Genomic DNA, 17,979 nt, shown 5'->3' on the forward strand with positions numbered 1-17,979 from the left:
CGTGATTGAAAAGAAATAGAAAGTGTCAACAGAATGTACACACACCAACACGGTGCGTATTTATCATTGGAGGGTGCCATTTGTACTTTTCACCGACGGACTGTGAAGTTACATTTCTCATTCCCAGTCCCTACTGAAATAAAAAGATGCGTCGGCCGGGAATCGAACCCGGATCGACTGCTTGGAAGGCAACCATGCTAACCTTTACACCACCGACGCTGTCCATGTGGTGCATAGCCGGAAAAGACAACTTAATGAATTTCTCTGATTGATTGACCACGCCTGGAGGCACGCCTTTAAACGAAATTGCTTACGTCGCAAAATCATTTTTATTAAAAAAAAAATGTTTAAATGTATTCTTGACTTGATATGCGACACGGGTCTGCAATGTACAGTGTAGTGAAAAAAAATAATTCTATTTAAATGCATATGACACTGCAGTTGCATCCATATGGAGCAAATGTATACGTCACTTGAATACTTCCTTCTTTTCAGCTTCTTTCTTGCCTAAGGAGTGAGAAGCTTAGAAACGAGGCGGTGAGTGTGAAGCATCGGTGGTCTAGTGGTAGAATACTCGCCTGCCACGCGGGTGACCCGGGTTCGATTCCCGGTCGATGCACATTGTTTTTGTGCCTCTTGCCAACAAAAGGAATAGACACTCTCAAAAAGCGCGTCTCCAGAAAGCTGTGTTCAATCTGTGACGCAATGCGATTGTTGTCAGTGATGTCACGTTTCTATGACGTCGTGCCATTGTGAGGTCACGAACGGGTCCCAAAATAGTCATTTGCCTGTTGGAATGATAATACGTATGCATTTACATGACTCTATTTGAAGGACTTCTACGGGTGGGATGTGCTGTGAATTTTAGCATTGTTCTGTACATGAATCGGTGCTTATCTGCAAACTACATTGACAGTGTCGGGCTATCAATTAAGCAATAATATGGCTGGTTCTACGTTCGATTACTCACAATATTTCATTTAATAGCGTGATTGAAAAGAAATAGAAAGTGTCAACAGAATGTACACACACCAACACGGTGCGTATTTATCATTGGAGGGTGCCATTTGTACTTTTCACCGACGGACTGTGAAGTTACATTTCTCATTCCCAGTCCCTACTGAAATAAAAAGATGCGTCGGCCGGGAATCGAACCCGGATCGACTGCTTGGAAGGCAACCATGCTAACCTTTACACCACCGACGCTGTCCATGTGGTGCATAGCCGGAAAAGACAACTTAATGAATTTCTCTGATTGATTGACCACGCCTGGAGGCACGCCTTTAAACGAAATTGCTTACGTCGCAAAATCATTTTTATTAAAAAAAAAATGTTTAAATGTATTCTTGACTTGATATGCGACACGGGTCTGCAATGTACAGTGTAGTGAAAAAAAATAATTCTATTTAAATGCATATGACACTGCAGTTGCATCCATATGGAGCAAATGTATACGTCACTTGAATACTTCCTTCTTTTCAGCTTCTTTCTTGCCTAAGGAGTGAGAAGCTTAGAAACGAGGCGGTGAGTGTGAAGCATCGGTGGTCTAGTGGTAGAATACTCGCCTGCCACGCGGGTGACCCGGGTTCGATTCCCGGTCGATGCACATTGTTTTTGTGCCTCTTGCCAACAAAAGGAATAGACACTCTCAAAAAGCGCGTCTCCAGAAAGCTGTGTTCAATCTGTGACGCAATGCGATTGTTGTCAGTGATGTCACGTTTCTATGACGTCGTGCCATTGTGAGGTCACGAACGGGTCCCAAAATAGTCATTTGCCTGTTGGAATGATAATACGTATGCATTTACATGACTCTATTTGAAGGACTTCTACGGGTGGGATGTGCTGTGAATTTTAGCATTGTTCTGTACATGAATCGGTGCTTATCTGCAAACTACATTGACAGTGTCGGGCTATCAATTAAGCAATAATATGGCTGGTTCTACGTTCGATTACTCACAATATTTCATTTAATAGCGTGATTGAAAAGAAATAGAAAGTGTCAACAGAATGTACACACACCAACACGGTGCGTATTTATCATTGGAGGGTGCCATTTGTACTTTTCACCGACGGACTGTGAAGTTACATTTCTCATTCCCAGTCCCTACTGAAATAAAAAGATGCGTCGGCCGGGAATCGAACCCGGATCGACTGCTTGGAAGGCAACCATGCTAACCTTTACACCACCGACGCTGTCCATGTGGTGCATAGCCGGAAAAGACAACTTAATGAATTTCTCTGATTGATTGACCACGCCTGGAGGCACGCCTTTAAACGAAATTGCTTACGTCGCAAAATCATTTTTATTAAAAAAAAAATGTTTAAATGTATTCTTGACTTGATATGCGACACGGGTCTGCAATGTACAGTGTAGTGAAAAAAAATAATTCTATTTAAATGCATATGACACTGCAGTTGCATCCATATGGAGCAAATGTATACGTCACTTGAATACTTCCTTCTTTTCAGCTTCTTTCTTGCCTAAGGAGTGAGAAGCTTAGAAACGAGGCGGTGAGTGTGAAGCATCGGTGGTCTAGTGGTAGAATACTCGCCTGCCACGCGGGTGACCCGGGTTCGATTCCCGGTCGATGCACATTGTTTTTGTGCCTCTTGCCAACAAAAGGAATAGACACTCTCAAAAAGCGCGTCTCCAGAAAGCTGTGTTCAATCTGTGACGCAATGCGATTGTTGTCAGTGATGTCACGTTTCTATGACGTCGTGCCATTGTGAGGTCACGAACGGGTCCCAAAATAGTCATTTGCCTGTTGGAATGATAATACGTATGCATTTACATGACTCTATTTGAAGGACTTCTACGGGTGGGATGTGCTGTGAATTTTAGCATTGTTCTGTACATGAATCGGTGCTTATCTGCAAACTACATTGACAGTGTCGGGCTATCAATTAAGCAATAATATGGCTGGTTCTACGTTCGATTACTCACAATATTTCATTTAATAGCGTGATTGAAAAGAAATAGAAAGTGTCAACAGAATGTACACACACCAACACGGTGCGTATTTATCATTGGAGGGTGCCATTTGTACTTTTCACCGACGGACTGTGAAGTTACATTTCTCATTCCCAGTCCCTACTGAAATAAAAAGATGCGTCGGCCGGGAATCGAACCCGGATCGACTGCTTGGAAGGCAACCATGCTAACCTTTACACCACCGACGCTGTCCATGTGGTGCATAGCCGGAAAAGACAACTTAATGAATTTCTCTGATTGATTGACCACGCCTGGAGAGTAGTAGATAAGTGATAAGTATCCGCTTACGTCGCAAAATCATTTTTACTATAAAAAAAATGTTTAAATGTATTCTTGACTTGATATGCGCCACGGGTCTGCAATGTACAGTGTAGTGGAAAAAAATAATTCTATTTAAATGCATATGACACTGCAGTTGCATCCATATGGAGCAAATGTATACGTCACTTGAATACTTCCTTCTTTTCAGCTTCTTTCTTGCCTAAGGAGTGAGAAGCTTAGAAACGAGGCGGTGAGTGTGAAGCATCGGTGGTCTAGTGGTAGAATACTCGCCTGCCACGCGGGTGACCCGGGTTCGATTCCCGGTCGATGCACATTGTTTTTGTGCCTCTTGCCAACAAAAGGAATAGACACTCTCAAAAAGCGCGTCTCCAGAAAGCTGTGTTCAGTCTGTGACGCAATGCGATTGTTGTCAGTGATGTCACGTTTCTATGACGTCGTGCCATTGTGAGGTCACAAACGGGTCCCAAAATAGTCATCTGCCTGTTGGAATGATAATACGTATGCATTTACATGACTCTATTTGAAGGACTTCTAAGGGTGGGATGTGCTGTGAATTTTAGCATTGTTCTGTACATGAATCGGTGCTTATCTGCAAACTACATTGACAGTGTCGGGCTATCAATTAAGCAATAATAGGGCTAGTTCTACGTTCGATTACTCACAATATTTCATTTAATAGCGTGATTGAAAAGAAATAGAAAGTGTCAACAGAATGTATACACACCAACACGGTGCGTATTTATCATTGGAGGGTGCCATTTGTACTTTTCACCGACGGACTGTGAAGTTACATTTCTCAATCCCAGTCCCTACTGAAATAAAAAGATGCGTCGGCCGGGAATCGAACCCGGATCGACTGCTTGGAAGGCAACCATGCTAACCTTTACACCACCGACGCTGTCCATGTGGTGCATAGCCGGTAAAGACAACTTAATGAATTTCTCTGATTGATTGACCATGCCTGGAGGCACGCCTTTAAACGAAATTGCTTACGTCGCAAAATCATTTTTACTATAAAAAAAATGTTTAAATGTATTCTTGACTTGATATGCGCCACGGGTCTGCAATGTACAGTGTAGTGGAAAAAAATAATTCTATTTAAATGCATATGACACTGCAGTTGCATCCATATGGAGCAAATGTATACGTCACTTGAATACTTCCTTCTTTTCAGCTTCTTTCTTGCCTAAGGAGTGAGAAGCTTAGAAACGAGGCGGTGAGTGTGAAGCATCGGTGGTCTAGTGGTAGAATACTCGCCTGCCACGCGGGTGACCCGGGTTCGATTCCCGGTCGATGCACATTGTTTTTGTGCCTCTTGCCAACAAAAGGAATAGACACTCTCAAAAAGCGCGTCTCCAGAAAGCTGTGTTCAGTCTGTGACGCAATGCGATTGTTGTCAGTGATGTCACGTTTCTATGACGTCGTGCCATTGTGAGGTCACAAACGGGTCCCAAAATAGTCATCTGCCTGTTGGAATGATAATACGTATGCATTTACATGACTCTATTGGACTTCTACGGGTGGGATGTGCTGTGAATTTTAGCATTGTTCTGTACATGAATCGGTGCTTATCTGCAAACTACATTGACAGTGTCGGGCTATCAATTAAGCAATAATATGGCTGGTTCTACGTTCGATTACTCACAATATTTCATTTAATAGCGTGATTGAAAAGAAATAGAAAGTGTCAACAGAATGTACACACACCAACACGGTGCGTATTTATCATTGGAGGGTGCCATTTGTACTTTTCACCGACGGACTGTGAAGTTACATTTCTCATTCCCAGTCCCTACTGAAATAAAAAGATGCGTCGGCCGGGAATCGAACCCGGATCGACTGCTTGGAAGGCAACCATGCTAACCTTTACACCACCGACGCTGTCCATGTGGTGCATAGCCGGAAAAGACAACTTAATGAATTTCTCTGATTGATTGACCACGCCTGGAGGCACGCCTTTAAACGAAATTGCTTACGTCGCAAAATCATTTTTATTAAAAAAAAAATGTTTAAATGTATTCTTGACTTGATATGCGACACGGGTCTGCAATGTACAGTGTAGTGAAAAAAAATAATTCTATTTAAATGCATATGACACTGCAGTTGCATCCATATGGAGCAAATGTATACGTCACTTGAATACTTCCTTCTTTTCAGCTTCTTTCTTGCCTAAGGAGTGAGAAGCTTAGAAACGAGGCGGTGAGTGTGAAGCATCGGTGGTCTAGTGGTAGAATACTCGCCTGCCACGCGGGTGACCCGGGTTCGATTCCCGGTCGATGCACATTGTTTTTGTGCCTCTTGCCAACAAAAGGAATAGACACTCTCAAAAAGCGCGTCTCCAGAAAGCTGTGTTCAATCTGTGACGCAATGCGATTGTTGTCAGTGATGTCACGTTTCTATGACGTCGTGCCATTGTGAGGTCACGAACGGGTCCCAAAATAGTCATTTGCCTGTTGGAATGATAATACGTATGCATTTACATGACTCTATTTGAAGGACTTCTACGGGTGGATGTGCTGTGAATTTTAGCATTGTTCTGTACATGAATCGGTGCTTATCTGCAAACTACATTGACAGTGTCGGGCTATCAATTAAGCAATAATATGGCTGGTTCTACGTTCGATTACTCACAATATTTCATTTAATAGCGTGATTGAAAAGAAATAGAAAGTGTCAACAGAATGTACACACACCAACACGGTGCGTATTTATCATTGGAGGGTGCCATTTGTACTTTTCACCGACGGACTGTGAAGTTACATTTCTCATTCCCAGTCCCTACTGAAATAAAAAGATGCGTCGGCCGGGAATCGAACCCGGATCGACTGCTTGGAAGGCAACCATGCTAACCTTTACACCACCGACGCTGTCCATGTGGTGCATAGCCGGAAAAGACAACTTAATGAATTTCTCTGATTGATTGACCACGCCTGGAGGCACGCCTTAAAACGAAATTGCTTACGTCGCAAAATCATTTTTATTAAAAAAAAAATGTTTAAATGTATTCTTGACTTGATATGCGACACGGGTCTGCAATGTACAGTGTAGTGAAAAAAAATAATTCTATTTAAATGCATATGACACTGCAGTTGCATCCATATGGAGCAAATGTATACGTCACTTGAATACTTCCTTCTTTTCAGCTTCTTTCTTGCCTAAGGAGTGAGAAGCTTAGAAACGAGGCGGTGAGTGTGAAGCATCGGTGGTCTAGTGGTAGAATACTCGCCTGCCACGCGGGTGACCCGGGTTCGATTCCCGGTCGATGCACATTGTTTTTGTGCCTCTTGCCAACAAAAGGAATAGACACTCTCAAAAAGCGCGTCTCCAGAAAGCTGTGTTCAATCTGTGACGCAATGCGATTGTTGTCAGTGATGTCACGTTTCTATGACGTCGTGCCATTGTGAGGTCACGAACGGGTCCCAAAATAGTCATTTGCCTGTTGGAATGATAATACGTATGCATTTACATGACTCTATTTGAAGGACTTCTACGGGTGGGATGTGCTGTGAATTTTAGCATTGTTCTGTACATGAATCGGTGCTTATCTGCAAACTACATTGACAGTGTCGGGCTATCAATTAAGCAATAATATGGCTGGTTCTACGTTCGATTACTCACAATATTTCATTTAATAGCGTGATTGAAAAGAAATAGAAAGTGTCAACAGAATGTACACACACCAACACGGTGCGTATTTATCATTGGAGGGTGCCATTTGTACTTTTCACCGACGGACTGTGAAGTTACATTTCTCATTCCCAGTCCTACTGAAATAAAAAGATGCGTCGGCCGGGAATCGAACCCGGATCGACTGCTTGGAAGGCAACCATGCTAACCTTTACACCACCGACCGCTGTCCATGTGGTGCATAGCCGGAAAAGACAACTTAATGAATTTCTCTGATTGATTGACCACGCCTGGAGGCACGCCTTTAAACGAAATTGCTTACGTCGCAAAATCATTTTTATTAAAAAAAAAAATGTTTAAATGTATTCTTGACTTGATATGCGACAGGGTCTGCAATGTACAGTGTAGTGAAAAAAAATAATTCTATTTAAATGCATATGACACTGCAGTTGCATCCATATGGAGCAAATGTATACGTCACTTGAATACTTCCTTCTTTTCAGCTTCTTTCTTGCCTAAGGAGTGAGAAGCTTAGAAACGAGGCGGTGAGTGTGAAGCATCGGTGGTCTAGTGGTAGAATACTCGCCTGCCACGCGGGTGACCCGGGTTCGATTCCCGGTCGATGCACATTGTTTTTGTGCCTCTTGCCAACAAAAGGAATAGACACTCTCAAAAAGCGCGTCTCCAGAAAGCTGTGTTCAATCTGTGACGCAATGCGATTGTTGTCAGTGATGTCACGTTTCTATGACGTCGTGCCATTGTGAGGTCACGAACGGGTCCCAAAATAGTCATTTGCCTGTTGGAATGATAATACGTATGCATTTACATGACTCTATTTGAAGGACTTCTACGGGTGGGATGTGCTGTGAATTTTAGCATTGTTCTGTACATGAATCGGTGCTTATCTGCAAACTACATTGACAGTGTCGGGCTATCAATTAAGCAATAATATGGCTGGTTCTACGTTCGATTACTCACAATATTTCATTTAATAGCGTGATTGAAAAGAAATAGAAAGTGTCAACAGAATGTACACACACCAACACGGTGCGTATTTATCATTGGAGGGTGCCATTTGTACTTTTCACCGACGGACTGTGAAGTTACATTTCTCATTCCCAGTCCCTACTGAAATAAAAAGATGCGTCGGCCGGGAATCGAACCCGGATCGACTGCTTGGAAGGCAACCATGCTAACCTTTAACACCACCGACGCTGTCCATGTGGTGCATAGCCGGAAAAGACAACTTAATGAATTTCTCTGATTGATTGACCACGCCTGGAGGCACGCCTTTAAACGAAATTGCTTACGTCGCCAAAATCATTTTTATTAAAAAAAAAATGTTTAAATGTATTCTTGACTTGATATGCGACACGGGTCTGTCAATGTACAGTGTAGTGAAAAAAAATAATTCTATTTAAATGCATATGACACTGCAGTTGCATCCATATGGAGCAAATGTATACGTCACTTGAATACTTCCTTCTTTTCAGCTTCTTCTTGCCTAAGGAGTGAGAAGCTTAGAAACGAGGCGGTGAGTGTGAAGCATCGGTGGTCTAGTGGTAGAATACTCGCCTGCCACGCGGGTGACCCGGGTTCGATTCCCGGTCGATGCACATTGTTTTTGTGCCTCTTGCCAACAAAAGGAATAGACACTCTCAAAAAGCGCGTCTCCAGAAAGCTGTGTTCAATCTTGTGACGCAATGCGATTGTTGTCAGTGATGTCACGTTTCTATGACGTCGTGCCATTGTGAGGTCACGAACGGGTCCCAAAATAGTCATTTGCCTGTTGGAATGATAATACGTATGCATTTACATGACTCTATTTGAAGGACTTCTACGGGTGGGATGTGCTGTGAATTTTAGCATTGTTCTGTACATGAATCGGTGCTTATCTGCAAACTACATTGACAGTGTCGGGCTATCAATTAAGCAATAATATGGCTGGTTCTACGTTCGATTACTCACAATATTTCATTTAATAGCGTGATTGAAAAGAAATAGAAAGTGTCAACAGAATGTACACACACCAACACGGTGCGTATTTATCATTGGAGGGTGCCATTTGTACTTTCACCGACGGACTGTGAAGTTACATTTCTCATTCCCAGTCCCTACTGAAAAAAAAGATGCGTCGGCCGGGAATCGAACCCGGATCGACTGCTTGGAAGGCAACCATGCTAACCTTTACACCACCGACGCTGTCCATGTGGTGCATAGCCGGAAAAGACAACTTAATGAATTTCTCTGATTGATTGACCACGCCTGGAGGCACGCCTTTAAACGAAATTGCTTACGTCGCAAAATCATTTTTATTAAAAAAAAAATGTTTAAATGTATTCTTGACTTGATATGCGACACGGGTCTGCAATGTACAGTGTAGTGAAAAAAAATAATTCTATTTAAATGCATATGACACTGCAGTTGCATCCATATGGAGCAAATGTATACGTCACTTGAATACTTCCTTCTTTTCAGCTTCTTTCTTGCCTAAGGAGTGAGAAGCTTAGAAACGAGGCGGTGAGTGTGAAGCATCGGTGGTCTAGTGGTAGAATACTCGCCTGCCACGCGGGTGACCCGGGTTCGATTCCCGGTCGATGCACATTGTTTTTGTGCCTCTTGCCAACAAAAGGAATAGACACTCTCAAAAAGCGCGTCTCCAGAAAGCTGTGTTCAATCTGTGACGCAATGCGATTGTTGTCAGTGATGTCACGTTTCTATGACGTCGTGCCATTGTGAGGTCACGAACGGGTCCCAAAATAGTCATTTGCCTGTTGGAATGATAATACGTATGCATTTACATGACTCTATTTGAAGGACTTCTACGGGTGGGATGTGCTGTGAATTTTAGCATTGTTCTGTACATGAATCGGTGCTTATCTGCAAACTACATTGACAGTGTCGGGCTATCAATTAAGCAATAATATGGCTGGTTCTACGTTCGATTACTCACAATATTTCATTTAATAGCGTGATTGAAAAGAAATAGAAAGTGTCAACAGAATGTACACACACCAACACGGTGCGTATTTATCATTGGAGGGTGCCATTTGTACTTTTCACCGACGGACTGTGAAGTTACATTTCTCATTCCCAGTCCCTACTGAAATAAAAAGATGCGTCGGCCGGGAATCGAACCCGGATCGACTGCTTGGAAGGCAACCATGCTAACCTTTACACCACCGACGCTGTCCATGTGGTGCATAGCCGGAAAAGACAACTTAATGAATTTCTCTGATTGATTGACCACGCCTGGAGGCACGCCTTTAAACGAAATTGCTTACGTCGCAAAATCATTTTTATTAAAAAAAAAATGTTTAAATGTATTCTTGACTTGATATGCGACACGGGTCTGCAATGTACAGTGTAGTGAAAAAAAATAATTCTATTTAAATGCATATGACACTGCAGTTGCATCCATATGGAGCAAATGTATACGTCACTTGAATACTTCCTTCTTTTCAGCTTCTTTCTTGCCTAAGGAGTGAGAAGCTTAGAAACGAGGCGGTGAGTGTGAAGCATCGGTGGTCTAGTGGTAGAATACTCGCCTGCCACGCGGGTGACCCGGGTTCGATTCCCGGTCGATGCACATTGTTTTTGTGCCTCTTGCCAACAAAAGGAATAGACACTCTCAAAAAGCGCGTCTCCAGAAAGCTGTGTTCAATCTGTGACGCAATGCGATTGTTGTCAGTGATGTCACGTTTCTATGACGTCGTGCCATTGTGAGGTCACGAACGGGTCCCAAAATAGTCATTTGCCTGTTGGAATGATAATACGTATGCATTTACATGACTCTATTTGAAGGACTTCTACGGGTGGGATGTGCTGTGAATTTTAGCATTGTTCTGTACATGAATCGGTGCTTATCTGCAAACTACATTGACAGTGTCGGGCTATCAATTAAGCAATAATATGGCTGGTTCTACGTTCGATTACTCACAATATTTCATTTAATAGCGTGATTGAAAAGAAATAGAAAGTGTCAACAGAATGTACACACACCAACACGGTGCGTATTTATCATTGGAGGGTGCCATTTGTACTTTTCACCGACGGACTGTGAAGTTACATTTCTCATTCCCAGTCCCTACTGAAATAAAAAGATGCGTCGGCCGGGAATCGAACCCGGATCGACTGCTTGGAAGGCAACCATGCTAACCTTTACACCACCGACGCTGTCCATGTGGTGCATAGCCGGAAAAGACAACTTAATGAATTTCTCTGATTGATTGACCACGCCTGGAGGCACGCCTTTAAACGAAATTGCTTACGTCGCAAAATCATTTTTATTAAAAAAAAAATGTTTAAATGTATTCTTGACTTGATATGCGACACGGGTCTGCAATGTACAGTGTAGTGAAAAAAAATAATTCTATTTAAATGCATATGACACTGCAGTTGCATCCATATGGAGCAAATGTATACGTCACTTGAATACTTCCTTCTTTTCAGCTTCTTTCTTGCCTAAGGAGTGAGAAGCTTAGAAACGAGGCGGTGAGTGTGAAGCATCGGTGGTCTAGTGGTAGAATACTCGCCTGCCACGCGGGTGACCCGGGTTCGATTCCCGGTCGATGCACATTGTTTTTGTGCCTCTTGCCAACAAAAGGAATAGACACTCTCAAAAAGCGCGTCTCCAGAAAGCTGTGTTCAATCTGTGACGCAATGCGATTGTTGTCAGTGATGTCACGTTTCTATGACGTCGTGCCATTGTGAGGTCACGAACGGGTCCCAAAATAGTCATTTGCCTGTTGGAATGATAATACGTATGCATTTACATGACTCTATTTGAAGGACTTCTACGGGTGGGATGTGCTGTGAATTTTAGCATTGTTCTGTACATGAATCGGTGCTTATCTGCAAACTACATTGACAGTGTCGGGCTATCAATTAAGCAATAATATGGCTGGTTCTACGTTCGATTACTCACAATATTTCATTTAATAGCGTGATTGAAAAGAAATAGAAAGTGTCAACAGAATGTACACACACCAACACGGTGCGTATTTATCATTGGAGGGTGCCATTTGTACTTTTCACCGACGGACTGTGAAGTTACATTTCTCATTCCCAGTCCCTACTGAAATAAAAAGATGCGTCGGCCGGGAATCGAACCCGGATCGACTGCTTGGAAGGCAACCATGCTAACCTTTACACCACCGACGCTGTCCATGTGGTGCATAGCCGGAAAAGACAACTTAATGAATTTCTCTGATTGATTGACCACGCCTGGAGGCACGCCTTTAAACGAAATTGCTTACGTCGCAAAATCATTTTTATTAAAAAAAAAATGTTTAAATGTATTCTTGACTTGATATGCGACACGGGTCTGCAATGTACAGTGTAGTGAAAAAAAATAATTCTATTTAAATGCATATGACACTGCAGTTGCATCCATATGGAGCAAATGTATACGTCACTTGAATACTTCCTTCTTTTCAGCTTCTTTCTTGCCTAAGGAGTGAGAAGCTTAGAAACGAGGCGGTGAGTGTGAAGCATCGGTGGTCTAGTGGTAGAATACTCGCCTGCCACGCGGGTGACCCGGGTTCGATTCCCGGTCGATGCACATTGTTTTTGTGCCTCTTGCCAACAAAAGGAATAGACACTCTCAAAAAGCGCGTCTCCAGAAAGCTGTGTTCAATCTGTGACGCAATGCGATTGTTGTCAGTGATGTCACGTTTCTATGACGTCGTGCCATTGTGAGGTCACGAACGGGTCCCAAAATAGTCATTTGCCTGTTGGAATGATAATACGTATGCATTTACATGACTCTATTTGAAGGACTTCTACGGGTGGGATGTGCTGTGAATTTTAGCATTGTTCTGTACATGAATCGGTGCTTATCTGCAAACTACATTGACAGTGTCGGGCTATCAATTAAGCAATAATATGGCTGGTTCTACGTTCGATTACTCACAATATTTCATTTAATAGCGTGATTGAAAAGAAATAGAAAGTGTCAACAGAATGTACACACACCAACACGGTGCGTATTTATCATTGGAGGGTGCCATTTGTACTTTTCACCGACGGACTGTGAAGTTACATTTCTCATTCCCAGTCCCTACTGAAATAAAAAGATGCGTCGGCCGGGAATCGAACCCGGATCGACTGCTTGGAAGGCAACCATGCTAACCTTTACACCACCGACGCTGTCCATGTGGTGCATAGCCGGAAAAGACAACTTAATGAATTTCTCTGATTGATTGACCACGCCTGGAGGCACGCCTTTAAACGAAATTGCTTACGTCGCAAAATCATTTTTATTAAAAAAAAAATGTTTAAATGTATTCTTGACTTGATATGCGACACGGGTCTGCAATGTACAGTGTAGTGAAAAAAAATAATTCTATTTAAATGCATATGACACTGCAGTTGCATCCATATGGAGCAAATGTATACGTCACTTGAATACTTCCTTCTTTTCAGCTTCTTTCTTGCCTAAGGAGTGAGAAGCTTAGAAACGAGGCGGTGAGTGTGAAGCATCGGTGGTCTAGTGGTAGAATATATGTCACAATATTTCATTAAATAGCGTATTAAGTGGAATGAAATAAGACTTCAGCTGCCGTTGACTATCGGGTGAAAGAAGCGCCGATAAAATCTTTACATTCTCCATGATTCAGTCGTCGCCCATTGTTGGACAACACTCAAGTTACACACAGCCAACCATTTTCCCATAGAGCTTTTTGGTAACGTTGTATTTTGAATGAAATGGCAACAAAGCTGCAATAAATCACAAATATTAGCCAGTTTTGCAGGTTCCCTTGTGGAGCATTGGAAGCTGACCACACCAACCCCAGTTCAGCACCAAATGTCAACTGCTTGAAAATATCAGCGGTCACATTCAGAATACGTTAATTAAAGACGTCCGCTTTATATTTTAAAAAAACAAGGTCAGTGTTAATTAGTGAACGGATGTACATTTACAACAAACCAAAAACATCTAACACAATATCCTCCAATCACAGTTTCCAGATTTTTCAATCGACACTCAATCTTCTCTACGAAAGCGGCTGTCTGACAATTGATTCTCGGAGCTGCTGTCTGACAACTTATTTAGATTTGGTATAGTAGAAACTGTACGTACAATTTTATTTTTTTGAAAAACAGAGGCAAATTGATATTGTGCCCGAGAGTTTGATTCCGAGTTTAAATATGTATAGGTAAATATTAAAATCTATCTACTGACCTAAATTCCGCTTATCGCACTGACAGTCTACAAGTGAGGGTCGTGTAATAGTTTCGTGGTAGGAAGTGGTCGCTAGTCACTACGGAAACCTTATTGCCACACATGGATACATTGTTTTGGATAGCGCACGAGGACCTCGTGTCTGATCATTGAAATGGTCAAAGGCGCCAAACTTAAACCATGTCCACCATACAAAGAACCCTAGTACCTAAAATGTTTCAAAAACGTTGTATTTTGGAACATAGTCAAAATCTCTATGCTGAACTGTGAGAACACTAGGTGGGTACTCTTTTGAGCGCGCCTCGCTCATTGGCGGCTCGGGTTTTGAAATACATGTCCCGGGCAAGTACACAATTCATATAGGACCAACTCCAGCATATTTAGCAATCACGTAATCACAACGATGGGCCTATTATGGGCAAACACAGTCCTGTAATTTCATTTGCATCTGTTCGTTTCTTTGAACGAAAAGCTACCAAATCACACGTACGTACAATGCATAGAATAACATAACACGTACTGCATGAAACACATATTTCGCCGTTCATAAATGGATAAACTATTTGTCCTGATGTAAGTGAATATTTAGCTATTAAGCTCATTAAAACAATTCTTTTATATCCCCGTGGCAGACATTCGAAGCGACACACGTTTTTCGTGAAATTGTTCTATCATACAAAAACTTGACAGTGACAAAAAAATAAGTGAGTATGGTTTTACGCCGCTTTTAGCAATATTCTGGGGGACCAGAAATGGGCATCACACATTGTACCCATGTCGGGAATCGAACCCTGGGTCTTCGGCGCGACGAGCGAACGTTTTAACCACTAGGCTACCCGACCGCCCCTAGTGACAAAAAAAGATGTCCCGTCATTGCCAAGTGGTGTTTAACTAACGATTCAGTAAGTTAATGCAGGTCAAACACAAAGGAGTCATGGTTTAAAGGCTATAATTACCCCTTGTGTAAAAGATATCGCTGCATATTTTTCTAATGTCTGCACAATGAGCAAATTCTCAGTTACTAAGCATTTGATTAGTTGATTGTTGACTCATTGTCACATTCATCTGTTCATAAATCGATCACAAGAACACCGTTTTTTACGTTGATAATACAACCAAACAAAGGAAAACAAACTGAAGTAATTTTAAGTTGCAATTTTATTATCATTTGCTGACGAGCACCGAACCGAAGAGCATGCTGATCGCTTGACCATCAATGATCATTAAAAAATCTGAGGCCGCACGTCACCTATACGATAACAAAATCGCATGGTCCTTGTTCGTGTTCAGCTCGCATCCTCGCCGGCCTAGACTTGCACAAGTCTCTAAGGTAATAATTATTGGTCTAAATAATAATTTCTTTATTATCTAAATAATAAGGACAAGTTGTCCCCTATAAGAGACCGGCGTTCTTTCACTTACATAGACCTGCCTATTATAAGGATAAAATTACTATACGCCAATGGTCTCACCATTCACTACAGCCTTGGAGCAAGGCTATTGCCGGCCATGCAGCGGGAGAAACGGTACGGTTTGTAACGTCTGACATTTTGAGCGTAATTTCAACTTGGCTAAAGAAACGAATACGCGAGCCATAGGATCTCACTGCAATTTTTGTTTTAATCGAGCGTGGGCTGGAGATGGTCTTGACATTTCAGCAGCAAGTGAGAAACGGTTTCAGGTTGATTGCAAGTTGTCATGGTGCCTTAGTGACCGAGTCTGATGCGTGAGATGGCTACTTCAACTTTACTTTCATCTGGGTATGAGTATGGCTTTTGGTTGATCTTGGGTTGAATTTTGTATAGCCATCTGCCGATTTTTCTTGTGTCCCACTGGGCTTGCCATCATTAGACTATGGAGGCATTGAGTTGGCTTTTTATTTCTAGTTTACTGAGGGGGAAAATGCTGTATCTCTGCCTCGTCTAGAGCTATCTCCCCCAACGTGTCTGCTTTTTTTCATTACCATGAATATCTATGTGAGACGGGATCCGATCAAGCACCACCTCTTGCTCTTGGATAAGATTCTTGGATCCATCAGTGGACCCAACTGTCCCAGGTAGTTTGAATGTAAGTGATAGCTATTGATCGTTGTCGGGTTGGGTTTTCTTTTTTAGTGACTTCTGACGTTAAAGCAATGTCAACTTTGGGATTTTTGGCTAGTTGTTGATGTACCAATCCATGATGTATCTCACTTTCAATCTTCAAGTTTCACCCCGCCCCCGTGCCCTGTCTGAGAGTACGTCTTACCCTAACTCACAGTAATGGCATTGAACCAGTAGAGCCACGTCTGAAAACACAGGAAAACGTTCAATCGAAACAAAACCAAATAGCATCTTTGCAATTTCAAGCTCTGCAGCTTACAGACAATAGTCCTTTCATGCTACATTAAACAAGGACCGATAGAAGATGGTATGCACTGCAACATGATGGGACTGCAGTCGGGAAGACGGAAGACGACTCAAGTATGTTCAAGTATGACCTCTTCTTAAGCTCACATTCTAAGCCGTCAACAAGAACACAAACACCCAGTCTGCCTCGTTAAGCACTTACTATCTATGCAGGCCAGGTAAACCATTTACTACCTATGAATGCCAGGTAAACAATTTACTACCAATGAATGCCAGGTAAACCATTTACTTATTCTACTTATGTATGCCAGGTATGCCATGTACGTAAGACCTAAGTACATCACTCTGTCCCAGTAGCGCCATGTACGTAAGCCCTAAGTGTACGTAGATACAAAGTACACCACTCTGTCCCAGTAGCGCCATGTACGTAAGCCCTAAGTGTACGTAGATACAAAGTACATCACTCTGTCCCAGTAGCGCCATGTACGTAAGATCAAAGTGTACGTAGATACAAAGTACATCACTCTGTCCCAGTAGCGCTATGTACGTAAGCCCTAAGTGTACGTAGATACAAAGTACATCACTCTGTCCCAGTAGCGCCATGTACGTAAGATCAAAGTGTACGTAGATACAAAGTACATCACTCTGTCCCAGTAGCGCCATGTACGTAAGACCTAAGTGTACGTAGATACAAAGTACATCACTCTGTCCCAGTAGCGCCATGTACGTAACATCTAAGATCGTCACTCCTGGTGTGTGGTAGAATACCGCTACCGGCAGCTCTCGTCACTTCTGGTGTGGGTTAGTACAGAGGGTACAGAGGGTTGTTTCGGAGATCTAAGTACAGAGTGTTGTTTCGGAGATGTAAGTACAGAGTGTTGTTCCGGAGATCTAAGTACAGAGTGTTGTTCCGGAGATCTAAGTACAGAGTGTTGTTCCGGAGATCTAAGTACAGAGGGTTGTTTCGGAGATCTAAGTACAGAGGGTTGTTCCGGAGATCTAAGTACAGAGCGTTGTTCCGGAGATCTAAGTACAGAGTGTTGTTCCGGAGATCTAAGTACAAAGGGTTGTTGCGTAGATCTAAGTACAGAGCGTTGTTCCGGAGATCTAAGTACAGAGTGTTGTTCCGGAGATCTAAGTACAAAGGGTTGTTGCGTAGATCTAAGTACAGAGCGTTGTTCCGGAGATCTAAGTACAGAGTGTTGTTCCGGAGATCTAAGTACAAAGGGTTGTTGCGTAGATCTCTGTACAGAGCGCTGTTTCGTGGATCTGTACGTGTATGCGTCAGAGGATATACGACCACCTCATGTCAGCTACCCCCACTTTACACATTCATCGATAACTGATTACCCCTCCCGCACAGGTGAGTTCACGACTGAAGGCTTTACCACACTTTACTTGCCAATGTACATCACTAACCCCATGTAACATATACGCTTAGGTTGGCAAGGTGCTATTCATAAAACCGTTTTAATGATTAAAAAGTAGGAGCCCGTTTTACTATTTATCCTAGGGTTCAAATAGTACATGAGTTGCAATGTTTT

General features: G+C 42.4%; 27 non-coding genes across 27 annotated transcripts; 13 read left to right on the top strand and 14 right to left on the bottom strand.

Annotated features, from left to right (window-relative positions):
- Positions 1–147: 147 nt before the first annotated feature.
- Positions 148–219, bottom strand: Trnag-ucc (transfer RNA glycine (anticodon UCC)). The gene has a single exon. It is a non-coding gene; the product is annotated as a tRNA-Gly (tRNA).
- Positions 220–548: 329 nt separating this feature from the next.
- Trnag-gcc (transfer RNA glycine (anticodon GCC)) lies at positions 549–619 on the top strand. The gene has a single exon. It is a non-coding gene; the product is annotated as a tRNA-Gly (tRNA).
- A 515-nt stretch (positions 620–1,134) lies between these two features.
- On the bottom strand, positions 1,135–1,206 carry Trnag-ucc (transfer RNA glycine (anticodon UCC)). The gene has a single exon. It is a non-coding gene; the product is annotated as a tRNA-Gly (tRNA).
- A 329-nt stretch (positions 1,207–1,535) lies between these two features.
- Trnag-gcc (transfer RNA glycine (anticodon GCC)) lies at positions 1,536–1,606 on the top strand. Its single transcript has one exon. It is a non-coding gene; the product is annotated as a tRNA-Gly (tRNA).
- Positions 1,607–2,121: 515 nt separating this feature from the next.
- Trnag-ucc (transfer RNA glycine (anticodon UCC)) lies at positions 2,122–2,193 on the bottom strand. The gene has a single exon. It is a non-coding gene; the product is annotated as a tRNA-Gly (tRNA).
- Positions 2,194–2,522: 329 nt separating this feature from the next.
- Trnag-gcc (transfer RNA glycine (anticodon GCC)) lies at positions 2,523–2,593 on the top strand. Its single transcript has one exon. It is a non-coding gene; the product is annotated as a tRNA-Gly (tRNA).
- Positions 2,594–3,108: 515 nt separating this feature from the next.
- Positions 3,109–3,180, bottom strand: Trnag-ucc (transfer RNA glycine (anticodon UCC)). The gene has a single exon. It is a non-coding gene; the product is annotated as a tRNA-Gly (tRNA).
- Positions 3,181–3,514: 334 nt separating this feature from the next.
- On the top strand, positions 3,515–3,585 carry Trnag-gcc (transfer RNA glycine (anticodon GCC)). The gene has a single exon. It is a non-coding gene; the product is annotated as a tRNA-Gly (tRNA).
- Positions 3,586–4,100: 515 nt separating this feature from the next.
- On the bottom strand, positions 4,101–4,172 carry Trnag-ucc (transfer RNA glycine (anticodon UCC)). Its single transcript has one exon. It is a non-coding gene; the product is annotated as a tRNA-Gly (tRNA).
- A 329-nt stretch (positions 4,173–4,501) lies between these two features.
- Trnag-gcc (transfer RNA glycine (anticodon GCC)) lies at positions 4,502–4,572 on the top strand. Its single transcript has one exon. It is a non-coding gene; the product is annotated as a tRNA-Gly (tRNA).
- Positions 4,573–5,083: 511 nt separating this feature from the next.
- On the bottom strand, positions 5,084–5,155 carry Trnag-ucc (transfer RNA glycine (anticodon UCC)). The gene has a single exon. It is a non-coding gene; the product is annotated as a tRNA-Gly (tRNA).
- A 329-nt stretch (positions 5,156–5,484) lies between these two features.
- Trnag-gcc (transfer RNA glycine (anticodon GCC)) lies at positions 5,485–5,555 on the top strand. The gene has a single exon. It is a non-coding gene; the product is annotated as a tRNA-Gly (tRNA).
- Positions 5,556–6,069: 514 nt separating this feature from the next.
- Trnag-ucc (transfer RNA glycine (anticodon UCC)) lies at positions 6,070–6,141 on the bottom strand. Its single transcript has one exon. It is a non-coding gene; the product is annotated as a tRNA-Gly (tRNA).
- Positions 6,142–6,470: 329 nt separating this feature from the next.
- Trnag-gcc (transfer RNA glycine (anticodon GCC)) lies at positions 6,471–6,541 on the top strand. Its single transcript has one exon. It is a non-coding gene; the product is annotated as a tRNA-Gly (tRNA).
- Positions 6,542–7,055: 514 nt separating this feature from the next.
- Positions 7,056–7,128, bottom strand: Trnag-ucc (transfer RNA glycine (anticodon UCC)). Its single transcript has one exon. It is a non-coding gene; the product is annotated as a tRNA-Gly (tRNA).
- Positions 7,129–7,457: 329 nt separating this feature from the next.
- Trnag-gcc (transfer RNA glycine (anticodon GCC)) lies at positions 7,458–7,528 on the top strand. Its single transcript has one exon. It is a non-coding gene; the product is annotated as a tRNA-Gly (tRNA).
- Positions 7,529–8,043: 515 nt separating this feature from the next.
- Positions 8,044–8,116, bottom strand: Trnag-ucc (transfer RNA glycine (anticodon UCC)). The gene has a single exon. It is a non-coding gene; the product is annotated as a tRNA-Gly (tRNA).
- Positions 8,117–8,446: 330 nt separating this feature from the next.
- Positions 8,447–8,517, top strand: Trnag-gcc (transfer RNA glycine (anticodon GCC)). Its single transcript has one exon. It is a non-coding gene; the product is annotated as a tRNA-Gly (tRNA).
- A 514-nt stretch (positions 8,518–9,031) lies between these two features.
- On the bottom strand, positions 9,032–9,103 carry Trnag-ucc (transfer RNA glycine (anticodon UCC)). The gene has a single exon. It is a non-coding gene; the product is annotated as a tRNA-Gly (tRNA).
- A 329-nt stretch (positions 9,104–9,432) lies between these two features.
- Positions 9,433–9,503, top strand: Trnag-gcc (transfer RNA glycine (anticodon GCC)). The gene has a single exon. It is a non-coding gene; the product is annotated as a tRNA-Gly (tRNA).
- Positions 9,504–10,018: 515 nt separating this feature from the next.
- On the bottom strand, positions 10,019–10,090 carry Trnag-ucc (transfer RNA glycine (anticodon UCC)). Its single transcript has one exon. It is a non-coding gene; the product is annotated as a tRNA-Gly (tRNA).
- Positions 10,091–10,419: 329 nt separating this feature from the next.
- On the top strand, positions 10,420–10,490 carry Trnag-gcc (transfer RNA glycine (anticodon GCC)). Its single transcript has one exon. It is a non-coding gene; the product is annotated as a tRNA-Gly (tRNA).
- Positions 10,491–11,005: 515 nt separating this feature from the next.
- Trnag-ucc (transfer RNA glycine (anticodon UCC)) lies at positions 11,006–11,077 on the bottom strand. The gene has a single exon. It is a non-coding gene; the product is annotated as a tRNA-Gly (tRNA).
- Positions 11,078–11,406: 329 nt separating this feature from the next.
- Trnag-gcc (transfer RNA glycine (anticodon GCC)) lies at positions 11,407–11,477 on the top strand. The gene has a single exon. It is a non-coding gene; the product is annotated as a tRNA-Gly (tRNA).
- Positions 11,478–11,992: 515 nt separating this feature from the next.
- Trnag-ucc (transfer RNA glycine (anticodon UCC)) lies at positions 11,993–12,064 on the bottom strand. The gene has a single exon. It is a non-coding gene; the product is annotated as a tRNA-Gly (tRNA).
- A 329-nt stretch (positions 12,065–12,393) lies between these two features.
- On the top strand, positions 12,394–12,464 carry Trnag-gcc (transfer RNA glycine (anticodon GCC)). The gene has a single exon. It is a non-coding gene; the product is annotated as a tRNA-Gly (tRNA).
- A 515-nt stretch (positions 12,465–12,979) lies between these two features.
- Positions 12,980–13,051, bottom strand: Trnag-ucc (transfer RNA glycine (anticodon UCC)). Its single transcript has one exon. It is a non-coding gene; the product is annotated as a tRNA-Gly (tRNA).
- Between the last annotated feature and the right edge of the window lie 4,928 nt (positions 13,052–17,979).

Source organism: Haliotis cracherodii, unplaced genomic scaffold (assembly GCF_022045235.1).
Source record: "Haliotis cracherodii isolate W230 unplaced genomic scaffold, xgHalCrac1.p SCAF_3, whole genome shotgun sequence".
NCBI lineage: Eukaryota > Metazoa > Mollusca > Gastropoda > Lepetellida > Haliotidae > Haliotis > Haliotis cracherodii.